Source organism: Oreochromis aureus, linkage group 1, assembly GCF_013358895.1.
Source record: "Oreochromis aureus strain Israel breed Guangdong linkage group 1, ZZ_aureus, whole genome shotgun sequence".
NCBI classification, from domain to species: domain Eukaryota; kingdom Metazoa; phylum Chordata; class Actinopteri; order Cichliformes; family Cichlidae; genus Oreochromis; species Oreochromis aureus.
In genome coordinates, this window is record NC_052942.1 from 16138891 (window position 1) to 16154714 (window position 15824).

At 41.0% G+C, this 15824-nt stretch overlaps 1 long non-coding RNA gene across 4 annotated transcripts in view; it reads right to left on the minus strand.

The window, feature by feature from the left end:
• Positions 1-424: 424 nt before the first annotated feature.
• The window catches only part of LOC120438793, a 28350-nt gene continuing 12950 nt past the window's right edge, over positions 425-15824 (minus strand). For 3 of the 4 annotated variants that reach the window (XR_005612137.1, XR_005612148.1, XR_005612139.1), the window contains exons 4-5: positions 7661-7777; positions 425-1336 (exon numbers count right to left, since the gene is read on the minus strand). This is a non-coding gene — a long non-coding RNA (uncharacterized LOC120438793). Of the gene's footprint in view, positions 1337-6744; positions 6927-7660; positions 7778-15824 lie in introns of those variants that run through there. The other variant, XR_005612154.1, reaches the window with a different exon arrangement.

Consider the following 15824-nt stretch of genomic DNA (forward strand, 5'->3'; position numbering starts at 1 on the left):
AATGGCTCTTCTTTTTGGCAATGACTAATCAAAAACTGACCCTTAATGTCAGAGTGAAAACACATCTCCCCAAGGTGAAATACAAGTACAAGTATAAAATGTAAAATTCATATTTAGTCCCTTCAATATGTCAGTGGACAGAAGCTAAATCACTGCTGGTTCAGCCAGTTGGGTACAGCATTAAGTTCTCATTCAGTAGTCAAAGGATTTTACTTGACTGTGCTACACCTGTGTAAGACAAAAGAACACTCCACATAGCCTGGAGTATGGTTAAAGGTTAAGCGGTAGATTGATTTTGTCAAATGTAGCTGTAAATCTGCTAGGTGCAGCTTTACAACTGAATAAGTCTGCAAAGAGACTTTCGAAGGACTGTGTGACCTCAGTGAGGAGCTAAGACAGTCAGCGTACTTGTGACAGTGTTTTTTATTTACAATTATTTGCCCCCCTCGTCCCGACATCCACCTGTTCTTTTTTCCTCCAGGTCTTGGTGTCACTAAAATAGGGAGAGTGTAATTATTGAATTGCTTTCAGCTGCCCTGCCAGCCTCCCTGGCCCTCCAACCCACTGCACCACCCCTTCCCTGCAGCAGAGCCGCAGATTACACCCCTGCCGCACACCTCCACCTCTACTGATGCTGGGGACCCATCCGGCTAAACCTACTCACCCCCCACCTTGCGAGTGAAAATTGACCACAGCAATCTGTGCCCCTGGCCTATGGATTACCTTCAACTTAAAGGGCTGCAAAGCCAGATACCACAGGGTGATCCGGGGGTTGGCAACCATACGTAATGCGGTGGATCCCCTACAACGGGGTCTGAGTATGCGGTTATTGACTGTCCCAGGAGGTAATAACGAAGACAGTTGACATCGGCATCAAGTAGGCAGCAGCATATGCAGCCTACTTTGTCTTTGAGGAGGGTGAGGTGAAATCTCTCTGTGGCTCCTTCCCTGTCCGACCGCACCACCTCATAGTGGACGTCACCCACTGAGCAACAGTAATTTTGAGCTGAAAGAAGGGAGCAACTGCCTAAGTCTAGTCTCTCTGTTGTACAGGAGCTCCTGATGTTGCTGGGCTGCAACCTTTACTCTGTGTGTTTTTTCCCTTAAATTTTAAACCAGGACCAGGATCTGCATGCACCCACCAAAGCTTGGCGTATACCCCCTTGGCACCTTTCTGGTACGCTATATTTCCCTCCTGGTCAGGAAGAGGGTGTTGGAGCCCTGGCGATGAAGAATACCTGCCCAACATCCATCAATGGACACTCCCCATCACACTCCTGCCATGGCACTGGTGCGGCCCTCCATGGGTCAGGAGAAGCCCTGCTGTTGCCGGGACCTGTGGAGGCAGATCGGGGAGAAAGGAGTTAGTGGGCTGCAAAGGCAGTGGCCGCTCCACTGGGGAGCCTGTTACTTGGAGCTGGGACTGGCCTCGTCCCACGACCCTCAGCCTTAAAAAGAAAAGTCAAAAAGTCAACCTCTGACTATAGAAACAATGTGGAAAAGTTGAATTCAAATGAAATATATTTGTCTACATACTAAATGGCAAACCTGTAACCAGCATTCTTTCCATATGTTTACCTTTTTAGTTAGATATTACATTACTAATGTTTCCCACGTTGTCTTTGAAGTTTTGCTGGATCTTGTCACCCCATGATGTGAGTGAGACTATGTAGGTTGTGGAGGATTTGGTGTAAAACTTTCTTCTGTTGGCAGCTCATGGCTGTTTGGCTGAAGAGGGAAACTGTGCCTGTCAACATGGGTTAATTTTACTGAACAGACTGTATTTTTTTTAAAATTTCTTCTTTAATGCAAAGTTCAGGAAGACAGGGAAGAGGGGCGAGGGATAGCCAGCTCAGGTGATGACCAGAAGCCAACCTAGAGGGATGCAAGGCTGGTTCAGCTGATGGGCTTGAGCCTGGAGGCAGACTGAGGCAGGCTGATCAGAGATGGGCTGATCTATTAGTACCTAATTTCCACCAATGTAGTGTCAAATGTACAGGAAGTTCCATATATTTCCAAAGAAAACTAAAATGCAGATTTGTCTCACTGACATCAGTGGCCGCAGGAGGTGCTACAATAAAAAAGTCACCAACAATTTGAAGATGTAACCAATGGATTTGGTCTACTGTAATTTGTTTTTGCCTGTAAAACACCCAGTTGGTTCTCAAATATAGTAAAATTAAGCCAGATCTCAAAAGCACCAAGTCAGAACCAGATCCACACTGGCATTAGCACCATATCAGTGAAAGGGTTAGGTATTAGGTATTAAAGTGGGAGGTGTTAGACAGGGAAGAAGTACTGGAAACATGACCCAGATTGGACCTGCATCAGGATCAGGTGAGTCAGGGAAGCAATTATGAGAATGACTAGAAATTGAGACTAGGAGGCAGTCGCACTGACTGATAACAGAGACCTGGCAGAGAGGTTTCAGCAGAAGCTAAGCACAAGTATAGGTCATCATTTAAATGGACCTCATAAGGCGCCGCCTTAAAAACAGCAGTCTCAAGTCCTGGCGTTAAGAGGAAAAATACCAACAGCACAGAGAGAGAGAGCCGTTCCAGGTGCAGGAAAAGTCGGGCTGACCCATGATAGAATAAGAGGTTGCAGAAACTGATGTGACTGGTGTGGTGGTATGGTGTGCTCTAGAAATATAGCAGGCGTGCTTGAAGTGATCCAGAGCTGCAGTTGGAGACAACACTGAAGGGAAGATCATCAAAATTTAATCAGGTGAGGCTTTTTATGGGCAATTTCACTAAACTTTTCTTTAATTTTTTTTTTTTTTTTTTTTTTTTTACACTTGTTAAAGGTGTTTAAATGAAATAGGGATGTAGAGGTAGCAAAGACTTTGGGAACAAGTAGTTTGCATGTTACACTTATTTTGAGATCATGGGCCAATTCTCCTGCTTTGTGCCAGGAATGCCACATTCAATTTCCTTTCATTTATCATCTATAGATTTAATTCAACCAGTGTTTAGCGTGCAGTATCCCTCCATCTGTCCTTAACAACATTAGTCATTTCCCTTTGGAAAAAAAGCCATTTTTGTCAGTGTAATCAAGAGTCGATGTCCCTTTTATTCTCAACACCGTTTGGTGATGAATTCCCATCTGCAAAGTATTTCCGAATACTTAGCCCAAGGAGGTGTAATTTAAATAATATCAGTCAATGTGCTGCTGCCAGAATAAGAATTATGTCCACACCAATATCTCATGTGACACAGCAGAGGAAAGACTTTCCCCCTGAATAACAAAAGTGCAATAATTCACTCAACATTATTATCAACCTAATTATAATAGGAAAGCTAGCTGAATCCCCTTTCCTGTTTGAATTTCGGAGCAAATAGGCAAAATGATCAGTTATTTTAATTTTGCTCAAAGGGGGTGACGATTAGTTACATCGAGACAACAAAGATATCGTGTTGTTTTTTTAATGACCACTGAAAGTTCGTAAAATTGAGGCCACAAACTAAAAACACACAGTTTGGCAATATTTTCTCTCTGGTTTAATTTAAAGGTCACATGGACCATATAAATATTAAACATTCATATCAAATTTACCATGGTACGCAAACTCACCACACACTAAGAGTCATCACATTTCCCAGGCATATTATCATAATTATATCACTATAACAAATTTAATGAGAGCAATCAGCTCTGAACATTTTTGCCTCCAAGGAAGCAGAGGTCCCAGTCAGTCACAGAGCTACTCCTTGGTCATTCTCTATTAATTTGCACAGTGTGTTCTCTGGGTGTCAGGGTCCTGGCACAGTCGCTCCCCAATGACTCCTACCTCCAAGTCAGCTGCACAAAGGGGGCCCTAATTAGACTCTCATGTGTATTTAATGGACCTGCTGCCTTTAGTTCTGTGAGATAGAAAGTGCCTGATGCTACAACCTCTGTATGAAGAACCCTTCACACGCAGGGGGGACTTTGGAGAGGGACATGTCAAGTAATATCTGTGTGTGTGTGCGTGTACGAGAGAGAGAGAAGGAGTGTGTGCTTAACAGGACCCAAACCTGAAGCCAAACTTTTAGAGTCCAGTGAGTCTGAAAGTATTATACATGCATCATGCATACCTTCTTGACCTTATGTTGATATTACTTTACATAAAAAGAAGAACATTTTTTTAAAACCGAATGATTTTTTTCTTTCCCCCCGACCTTACAGAACCTCAGTATTTAGATCATTTTTAAAGTCGTAACACATCCATTTCCTATAAAAATCGCTTTCATATTCAAATTTCATTTCAATAGCAAATAGTTTATACTTCTATGTCAGACTATGTCTTTCAGGATCTTTCCTTTACAGTGTGCAAATCACAAAACCCTGTCATTTTTTCATAAGCACTTCAGCAGGAAAAGTAGTTTGAGTGAAAACAGCTCAAAGTGAGGTATGTGGATCATCCAGACTAATAGGGGCACTGTGAAACACAGATTTGAAATTGAAATTCTGTTCATCTGGAGGTATATATCTCAAAAGTTGAACAAATAAAACAGACAAAACTGGTACAATCCATTTTTGGCTAAGAGACATTTTTTTCTGTTCTTAAAGAGAGCTGAAATGCATAGAAAACAATCAACAATCACATTTTCAGCCTTGTGGATGGGAGTGGGACTGCTTAACTCTCACCCATTTGAATTTCCTCTCTTTCAGCGTGGCCTGTTCTAATGAGGACCGACATCTGGACCAATCTCACAATACAGGGGCTTTGACGAATGTGACCCCTGTGGTCAGTCCTTGCCCCTAAACCCACCAGGACACATAAAGCTGTAGCACAGCCCCTGTTAAAAGGCTGCACTGGAACATAAATCGGCCCTGGCGTTTCTTAACTGTCCAATTTGCATGGCCCCTACACAAAGAGGCTAACGATGTTTTACAAGACAAACATGCATAAGCGCAACTGCAGCAACACAAACATGCATGCAGGTAGATGACCTGGCTGAGCTTATTAAATGTCGTAGAGCTTCGTGTAATGTGGAGGCTGCACCGAATGCCTTTTGTGCGCACATGAAAAACATTTGAGCTTGTTTGATACGATTGCTTTGACGTGGCTTCAGCCTGAAATTGCAAGCAGAGCTCACGGAAAGCTGCATTGTCCGACAGAGCAATGCGAGTCTTTGAGATAGAAGGGAAAATGATTTAAAAGTTAGTGAGAAAGAAACCACAAAGCCAGAGAAAACAGAAAAAGAGCGAGACTGCCGATGGGAAAAGGCAAGATGAAGAGGGTGGTGAGATGGGAGTATGGGTAGTTTTATCTGGTGGGCAGGGAGACTGTGGCGGCAGGATCTATCTCTGTTAGAGAGAACATGGGCCTGTTATTAAAGCCATTTATCACTGGCTGAATATTCTCCCTTTAATAGGCTCTGTCGTTAATTACCCAACTTTGTCAAGATGGGGAGTCAAGGGCTCTCTGTTTTCTCGGTCTGTACACAGACAGGCTCACACGGACACACACACAGAAACACATGCTTGAACACATCAGATGATTCGAGACGTTTCACAGATCTGGAGGCAGGACAAAGCATTTATATGACCACAGATTAGAAAAATGTTTTCATTCCTACAGCAACACAACACGAAACGAAATAGCCCAGAAAGAAATACTATCTTTCTGACGCTTGTCCATAGCTCTGTGGACATTTTGCAAATAGAGAGGTTTTTATTACCAGCAGCGACAATGTATCTGCATTGTTTTTGCCACGAGACTCTGCCTTTGTGTCTCTTAATGGCTTAGCAGGATCTGGGAGGCACCGACAGTAGCTGGAACTACCACGAGGGCAGTTTTGAGCAGAATGCTTAGGCTCTTGTTTATTTCTCTTTGTCTGTGGACAGATGATGCTAACATGATCAGCACAGCTATGCGAGACATTCACTGAACTTTACTGACATGTGAGTCCCAACATCCTTTCTTCAATCTGTTCTTTAAAGCCAAAGTGAGTAGTGTTATTTTACTGAACTGCCTTCAATGCTCCTGCATATCATGTGCACAGCTGTATTTTGGGGGGCTTAAAAAAGCACATTAAGAGCCAACAAGATTGTCCAACAGTGCTTTGTAAATGCAAAATTTCTGATGCACTTATTTCTTTAATTGCTAATTCTTCAAACAAAACTTACCATCACTTCATAAAACCTGAAACAGGATAAAAGCAGATCCTACAACAAACAACAACAAATCACTGCTTACACATTAATGCATTAGTTAAAATTATCCATATATATATATATTTATTTTATATAATGTAACACACTGTATATGTATGTAACACAGGACTTTTAGGGGCCATTTTTGTATCATGAGTACTTTTACTTGTTATGGAGTACATCTATATTTCAGCTTTTAGTATAATAAGATCTGCTTAATACATTATATATTTTTTTAATAGTTGCTGAAAAAATCAGAGAATTTGAAGACATTTTATTGAGAATTTTTTTTATTCAACTGATGGAAAAATCATTAAAGAAAATCTAAGTTAAAATAATTTATTACACTGTGTTTGAAAAAAAAAAAAAGGATCTGCTCTACCTGTGTGTGTGTGTCTTATATTAACAGGTGGCACTACAACCTCTAAACAAACAATGTTCCAACAATAATAAAACGTTTATTATCTCCTCTTAAGTTTTATGTTTGGGCGGCTTCAAAAATTAGGTTTCATTTATGTTAAGCTAACAGTTTCAGGTGCCCCATTTACACTGGTGTGGGACCGCAGCCTCCTCCCCCTCTTCTGTATCCCTAATCACACTCTTTTGTGATCCTTTTATATTTAGCCAGTTTACTGGCAGGCAGAATGGAGCGGTGGATGTAAAGCATTTACAAGGGTCCTCAACAGGACACGCCAGCACCTTTTGTATAGCAATTAGTTTGTCTGTGAAAACAGATAAGACAAATAGGCTGGGACGGCATCTGGTATCCTCGTAGCTCTCAGTGCCTGACACAGAGAAAGAAATGGGAACACAGAGCGTGAAAAGGAGGGAAAAAAGAGGTTCAGAGCCAATCAGGAACAATAAGGATCGCACCTCAAGGATTTGCTATGAGGGCTGTAAAGTTTACAGTATGAGGAAACTGATCTGGAAATGAATAAAGCAGCTCTGACAAATATGATGATAAGAGACTCAGAGAGGGCTGTGTAATAGGGACCTATTTTTTGCACGCTACTGATTAAGAACTGGCTAAGTGTCTGCAGAGATTCCCCTGTGCACAATGCAGCACAGGCAGAGTTTAGTATTCGTCCCAGTAGGGTTTCCTTTAGTACCCAGTCATTTACATTGTAGTTATCCAAAGACAGAAGGAATGAAAGACAGAGTGTCAAGTGCTCCATTGATCCCTTTGGCCTGATTAGCTCACCAGTGTACCGTCAAAGCAAACTAATCAGATACATTGATCATGGAATACTTTTTAATGCTTCCCCAGGCAATAATATGATTTTTCTCAAGTCAAATTACTAGTCGGTTATCTGTTGAGATGTGATGCCAGGCATCTGGGGTTTTAACATTTCCTATGAGATGTCAGTTAGAGTCAGTGGCTCCATTTCAAACTCTTAACTATTTGGCAACAATGTGGCACTGACAATAAAATGCCACTTCATTTCCCGAGGCGTCATAATTTCTGCAAACCTAGTTTTGTCAAGTACCGCTGTCAACAGTGATAATAGGTGTTACTCACTTGTTATATGCTGGCTTCAGCACACACTCTCTGCTGCATTCACTTTTGGCCAGAAGAGGTTGCTGTGTTCCCTGCATATAACATGAGGCCTGCACTGATTCCAGGGTGGGGGGGTTTCTATGAGATAAAGAGGAAACAACAATGAAGAGCTGATAATAGAAACACTACAACTGAAGAAAATTAGCTCCTTCATTGCTCCTTGAAACAATGAAGCAGACATGCTGAAAATAAACCAGGAACAAAATATTGAAAGCAAATCCCAGTGTGTTGTAACATGTGACATAATTGGCGGCTATGGACAACAAATCTTCCCCACCAAAAAGGAAAGTTTTTGCTAATCGCTGTTAGCCTGCAGCCCTCTAACATTTGAGTCACCACTAATTGATTATAGATGCCATTTCCATCATTGACAGTAGGGGGCAGGATCCATACATTGATTGCACTTCCATTATGTACAGGCCAAGTAATTGTACTGTGAAGCCTATTAACACACAGAGCTCTGGACAATATTTTTTCTGTTGAGTCATGCAAATTTATTTGCCTCAACCATTTATTTCATTAAAAAAAAGCAAAAAAAAAAAAAAAAAGGCTCAGACTCACAGCGTGCAGCTTTTGAAAGAGATCAGAAGGGGAAAAAAAAAATTAATCTCATATCTTCAAAGTTAAATCTTCCTCATCCCATTTACACCAATATCTAAACAAGCCCCACGACAGAATCTGAACAGCTGTGAGAGATACGAGTCTCTCTCTGATACCTGTGTTCCCGTGATGCCGGTGATCAAACGCTGTGATAGCATAACATCCCCTCCTGTCTGTCACAGCCTCAGGCTAAACATCAGCAGAGCGCCTTGCAGCTTGCAAATGTTCTCATGACAAAGTTAAAATGTCTCGATTAATATCTGAGCGCTCGGCTGTTTTGTCACTTATCAGTGTCTCTGCTTTAGCTGCTTTTCCAGCTTTGTGCAGTGTTGCTGCATCAGCGGGGGAAACGATTCAACCAGTGGGAAGACCTAATTCATAAGAACTGAAGAACCCCTCTTTGCTCCTTTGCACCTGTGATGATTTGCTTCATGCTACACTATGATATGCATCTCATATGCATCTATAAAGATGCTTCTGTAGATATGTGGGCACTGCTTTCTAAAAATTATGTTGTTGAATTAAAAAATAAATAAATAAATGAAGAGTTTGCTTAATGGTTGCCTAGTACTGTGTCATTTAAATATATTTAACCACTAATACACAGAAAAATGTAAACCACTTGGCCTTTTGAAGCATTTAAAGGAATGTCGGTTTGTCATCCCTAGGTGTGACATTGCTTTAACAAAAGGATCAACTGCACTCTTTTGCAAAAAACAAACAATGAAATATTGTTTCAGAGTTTTCTCCCATCAGGACAAGCAGGGTGGAGTTCACTACTACCAAGAAGTGAAAGTCCCACCAGCAGTGTTCCTCCATGTTGACAGTTAATGTCCTGCCCATCTATCTTTTAACCATATTTCATGCGTGATGGCATGTGACTTAAAAGCTTGCCTAGTCAGACCTAATTAGGCAGCGCCTAATCAGACAAATCCTTGGACAAGCACACAAAGTGGATCGTAGGGAGATGTAGAAACCTTCCCCCTGATGGACTCAGTGAAAGTATACGAAAAAATATATTAGTGATCTGATGCAAAGTCCACTCGCTTAACTGCAAATAAGAATGAAATATAAATAAATGTGAAGGGAAGCTGTTCTCTTATTCTGTAATCTAGTCTCAGAATCTCTGTTTCCACATCTGTTCAATAGCCCCTCCCCTGTTGATCATTTTTACAGTTCTGCATTTTTACTGGACCTCTGAGACACAAAATCTTGGTGTACCTGTAGGAAATTTGATTAACACGCTTCAAACTCAGTTGACTGGGCAAGAAAAAAAAGGCTGTACACTGAAGCTTATGGTGCCTATGACATAGGGCAGATGGAGAGCAATGATAAATGAGGAAGAGGGATGAATGTGAGTCAATACTTGCTGTGCAAAAGTTAGTCTGACATGGAGAGGGGGTGCTGTAATCTTAGAGAAGAGGAGAGTACTTCAGAGGATGGGAGAGGACAGGACGCCAGATAGGAAAGGAAGAGACAGGCAAGAACAGCAGTACAATAATGTCTCTCTTCACTCTGTCGGTCCCTGTACACTAAAATATTGAAAAGCTTTTGTTTTGCCTAGTTGATCATGCACTGATGTGACACAAACTGTGAACAAAGCCATTTCACACGCATGGGGATCCTCTACTTTTATAATTTATGATGAGGTGAAGACTGCAGCCGCGCCCTAAAGTTTGTTCTTGACATCGTAACAGCCACTACATCCAAACTTAAAGAAGTTAATTCCGTCAGTTTCTTTGGAGCTTAGCTTTCACTTGTTTAGCTACTGATCACACAAAGCAGATGGCGGAAAAACCTTGAAAGAAAGATCACACGTCTCTGAACATAACCCAAAGGTTCAATGTCGACAGTTACTTAGGTGTGTCTTCATTTCTGTGTAATCAAACTAATGTCCCCCTTTTAAATAAGAGAGTGACGTTTGTTCCTACCTTGAGCTGGAGGCTAACACCAAGTCCTAATGTGCAAGTTACTTTATATTTACTCAAAGTAAATTTAAACAGTAATATTGAAAATCTGTGACATCAGTGTAAAATAACAGTACATACTAATAATAATAATACTGAGTTTAGCCAATAAAAGAAAAAAAAAATGCATGCATGCTAATTAGAGAGTCCCAAAACTATTCATGCACGATGATTCACTATTATTGCTTCTCATAAATAATTTTCCAGGAAATTAAAAAAAAGATAGGTCTAACATACCTAATAAAAAAACAAATGAAATAAAACTGAAAAATGATGTGTGCGTAGAATCACTGCTAACACTGCCTGTTACAGTGAACATTGCATGCACACAGTGGAAGTCAGTTTAAATCAAGATGCAGAAAGAGAGAAACCGTGACTTACTCAGGTCTCGGCCTGCGCTCAGTTCAGTGTGCTGGCTATCCAGACCCCAAAGACACAGGGACAGAGATTGAGCAAATACACAGTGATCACCCTACAGTATAAAACACTGTTCAGAACAGAAGGAACCACACACACACACACACATACAAAATCTCTCCCACAGTCATGAGCATGAATTATACATCTCTCTAGAGGATTTGCTTTCTTCCCCCTGTCCCCCTTCTTTCTCTTTTCCTTAACCTCTGTTTTATTTTTTCGTCTTTCTTCCCTGGCTGTATTAATTAACAACAACACGAGGATTAAATTAGTTTAACTTTACAAGTCAGCAAAAAAGGTTTTAAACGAGCTGCTTCCAAGACATATGAGCGGGAGTAACAACAGCGACTGATGAATGCAATTCTACCCTGTCATGGACACCTCTGTCGATATCTACATCATCTCTTCCTTTTCTGTGTCTGCATGTGTAAATGCAACTGAGACCTTTTATAATTTTTTTTTATTTTTATTTTTTTACAATGAACAAATGTATCCATACAACTCTACAGCTGAAAATATCCCACTTTGCTGTGGTTAAGAAGAACCAATACGTACTGTATCTGTAAAAGGTTCATGTTGAAACACTTTAAGTCACTGATGATGAATAAATTATTTCATCCTCACCACGGGGAACCTAATTTCTACTGACATTCAAGGAACACGTTTTCAGAAGATGTAGAGGTATGGGTCAGCAAATTAAACTGCAGCAGTACTTTTGTGTGTGTGTGTGTGTGTGTGTGTGTGTGTGTGTGTGTGTGTGTGTGTGTGTGTGTGTGTGTGTGTGTGTGTGTGTGTGTGTGTGTTTGTGTGAGGACAACTCAGTCTCAGATAAAACAAGCCCTACATACAACAGCCCAGGGACACTCCAACCATAATTGTGCGGGTGACATTTTAGAAATACTCACACAACAGGGGTCAATTTCTCTTCAGGTCACTGAGAAAGACATCATCAAACTACTATTAACTCTGCAAACAATCCTAGCCCCGCTACATCTCTATTGACAATGGATTCCTTCAAAACAGTCCGGAGGCTGCAAAGCTTTGCCCTCAATCTAAAACCATAACCTCTGAGTGAATAACAGAAATGCCCATCTAGGCAGGACGGACTGACGGTAAGGAGCCTGTATGGCCATGGCAAACAAATCCGTGCAGCTGCCCCCCCCCACCATCAGCTTTCCTGCTCCTCTTAAACAGGCGTTAGTTGTACACCTGTCTGGCTCACTCATACTTAGACATGCAAAAACACAGGTGAGCATCCTGCACAGAGGCATGCATATGTCTGTAGCGGTGGGGCACACATGCCACAAAGTGCTTCGCTTTTACAGTCTCATTCAGAAATACTGCACCTCATGTGATTAAACTGTTAACATAGCAGGCAGCGAGTTTTGCACCATGCCGTTGTTTTAAGATGCATGCTCCACAGCGGTTTGGTGTGCCCACAAGGGCAAGGTGTGTATTTGACATAGAAACGTCAGGAAAGGGTCCAGATGCAGTCCACTGTTTTTCTGTAATAATAGCTAGCAGCCTTGCTGTTAAATAATTAATGTGGTCTATCCAGTACAAAGTGGATGGCATGCAGGCAGCAGTTCACCATCTCATTCTCTATTTCCCCTGACGGACACAATGCGCATGACCGTGCTTATATTTGTTTGTCTTCTTAGCACTCTGCCTAGTGCTCCATGTTCATAAAAGACAACAAAAAACATTTCCTAAGAGTAATAAAGACTGATTTTAAAAACAAACACTAATGAAGCTAATAAGAAAGCTAATATACGTTACACTAACTGCAGCTCAAGCAGCTCGTGTGCACTAAAACTGTTACGTGCTCTAAGGTAATACACAAGCTCTCTGCCTTTATCTCAGATATTTGTGTCTCAAAATTATTAATGATTTTAAATCTAGATATTACTGAGCTGTTGAGTTGGTATACATGGATATATTCTGTGACATACCCTTTGTTTAGGCCAAAGTATTAATGGAAAAAAATAAAAATTGATCTTTTAATGAGTGATCCTCACATCAATGATCCACTGTCTTGCCTTGCCCTCCTCATTGAGCACATGTTGTTTTTCTGTCCTGTTTTTACAAGAAACAATCTCATTTGACATTACAGTGCAATAAAAAGCACACAAGCATATTGGAGGTTGTGGCAGGAGCAGTCACATGATCAATATCGTCCTAATCCTTGCCCCTTCAACTACTTTTCCTCCTCTCTCCCCTCACCACCTTTCCACCCAATCAATTAACTTCCCCAAGTAAACAGATCTGTCCCCATGCTCACTGCTCCCCGCTGTAAACGGATATTCCTCCTCTTCTTCCTCCTCCTCCTCCTCGTCCCAGCCAAGACAGTAGGAGAAACCAGATACCTGACAGACACAGACTCTGCTAGCCCTCTTCCAGTGTGTGCAGAGGGAAGCAGGCTAAATAAAGACCAATGACATCATTACATGTTCCTCATTGTGGTTATTACTAACACCATGACCTCTGAAAGGGTCATAGATCAAACATACAGCGATCTATGTCTCCTCAGGAGCTCTACTGTAGCACTATTATGAAGTCGATATGACAATTTAACTTTGAAAGTCAAGTGTACTTTATGGACCTCTGTGGTCTTGAAATCCTTTATACTTAGTAAAGTATGCTTTGGTATTGCTCCACGCCTCTAATTAAACAAGTGACTTCTTGCGCTGGTGTTTGTGAAAGGACAGAAGTATTTATCGTCGAAGCACAGATTCACACGCCAGACTTCTGCTCTTTTATTTAGGCCTCCAGCTGGAAAGCCAGTCTGTCCAGACAATGCTGGAAATATGCGCTGTTTGTTTATTAATCAAACACGTCTTCTCTCTTAGTCTTCTCTCAGAAAGTACCAAGACGTGAACAAATATTTGCATTTTATTTCACAGTATCTGAGAGTTTAGAAAGACTGACAAACCTATTGAAAATGATTCACCGAAAACATACTACACTGCTCAAAATGACCCCCCCCCAAAGACCACCATTACACAATGGTGTCTACAACAGGAATCCCAAGAGCCCTTGAACATAAAATTGTTCATTCTTCCAACACACAAGCCAGTAAGATGCAGGCAGGACCAATCTATATCTCTTGTGACCCTCAGCAACATGTCGTTATACTTGCTAATCAGATTTAGAGACAACAAGTGAAAGCATGGCCTCTCTGGGCCGTTTGCTTTCACAAATGGATCTGCTTAATATGGGAGATTAATAGACTACTATCTAATCTTCCTTGTGATTGAAGCTATGATTTGGTTACGTAGAACCATGATGGATGTTGAGGCGGCGGCACGTGCGAGTCATGTTAACCCTTTCAAGACCGATTGCAAGGTGGCTTTTCTATTATTATTGTTATTGTTCGTTAAAGTGCAATGCAGCGCAACCATGATAATAATGAAGACGTGCACGGGGCCATTCGATCATGAGAATCAGTCCAGAAAGGGTTTCTTGAAGCCTCCAGCTGTTACAAATTACAATAGGAACATATATCATAGGCTGTAAGAAAGTAATAACATCTATCTTGTGAAATTTTGTGTAGAATGCTTTTGCAAAGGCATAAAATATATATCAGATACAGTACTTTCATCAGAGAAAAGAGTCTTTTTTAAAATATTTTTTTATTTTATACAACATTGTCATTCTTCTTATCTGGAACAGTGATGGCAAAAAGGAATATTGGTTTAGAACAAAACAGTAAAAAAAATTTATTCATATGGGCTTTTTAAATGTCAGGGGTGAGATGAAGGTTTTTAATTTAGTTTCCTTGATCTAAAGAAGAGTATTTCCTCTTGTAATATTGTGATTCCTACAATTGTTTCTAGTCTTTTATGTTAAACGGCCTAAAAACCTTTCTCTCCCAGACAGAAGATAACGATCGATTCTGTTGATATGAAATGATTTCCCTTGCACTATTATATGTGTTTCTATGCTTTAAATATTAGTGCACTACTTGCTACTAAAGGCAAGTTAGCACGACCAAAGGCAGATGTCACTGTTAGCAGTTAAACTCTGGTGTGATCTGACATCACATCTAGTGCTCTTTACTTTTAGAGGCTTACTTATAAACTATGCTATCTGAACTGCTGACTCTTATCTGAACTGTGAGATCACAGATAATGACGCTCCACATGGATTGCTAGGCAACGTGGAGATTTGTGACATCGCCTATGAGGTCACAAAACTGCCTGGCGCCTAGCAACAGGGAAAACTGAAAAGATCACCGCTTATGTGAACAACTTCAAACTAAACACGGCACTTACTCTGGTCTTATCAAAGTCTGAAGCTGACAGTCAAAGAACAGCCAGACAGACATGAAACGATTCCCTGATTTATTAATGAGACGTGTTTGATGGCAACAGCATTACTGAGAATACCTATATCACGCTTGTCTCCTGTGTGCCACTCTAAACAAACTGTGACTAAGATACCTGTGGATTGGTCATTACAAAGACCTGAACTAGAACGATTCATTTCAAATCACTCCACTGAGGAGTAGGAATAATACGGCATGTTCAGGTCTTCAAAATGTGTGCAAATGCGGTTTGAGCCACATTTTATAACCCACAGCTTTTGGAGTAAACTGCTGTTTCATAGGATCAATATTGACAGTTGAAGTGCAACGATATGCTGCCAGTCACTTAGAGTTCTTACGCTAGAAGTTCTTACACTTTCAGGATCTTCGGATGCTGTTCAAAAACAAAGGTCTGGGAGGGTGTAGGACCACTTTTCTCAGACCTTGTATAAATCACAGAGAAAAGCTGTCATCCCCTATAGGGCCTTGTTAGTTGCTACAGAACCGTAATGACTGATGCCTCACAGGCAAACCAATTATCAGGTACTTAACAGTCTGAACCTGTGATACATCTGTCACAGGCTGAGTAGGGATGGGAGGCACATGCAAGTCCTTCAGCTACTTTTTCTCATTTCCCCCGCATTTTCCATTCTTGCTCTTCTTATTTTTGTGCATCTCCTTCTTTCCTTTTTCTTTCACTTGTCCTGTATTTTTGAGCCCTTGTTTCTCTCCCCCTTTTTTTTCTGTTCTCTCAGGGAGCCAGCTGGGAAACTGGCCTTGGGAAACAAGCTAGAAGCATACAACCATATGCTGAATATTTTCATGTAAGGTGTGT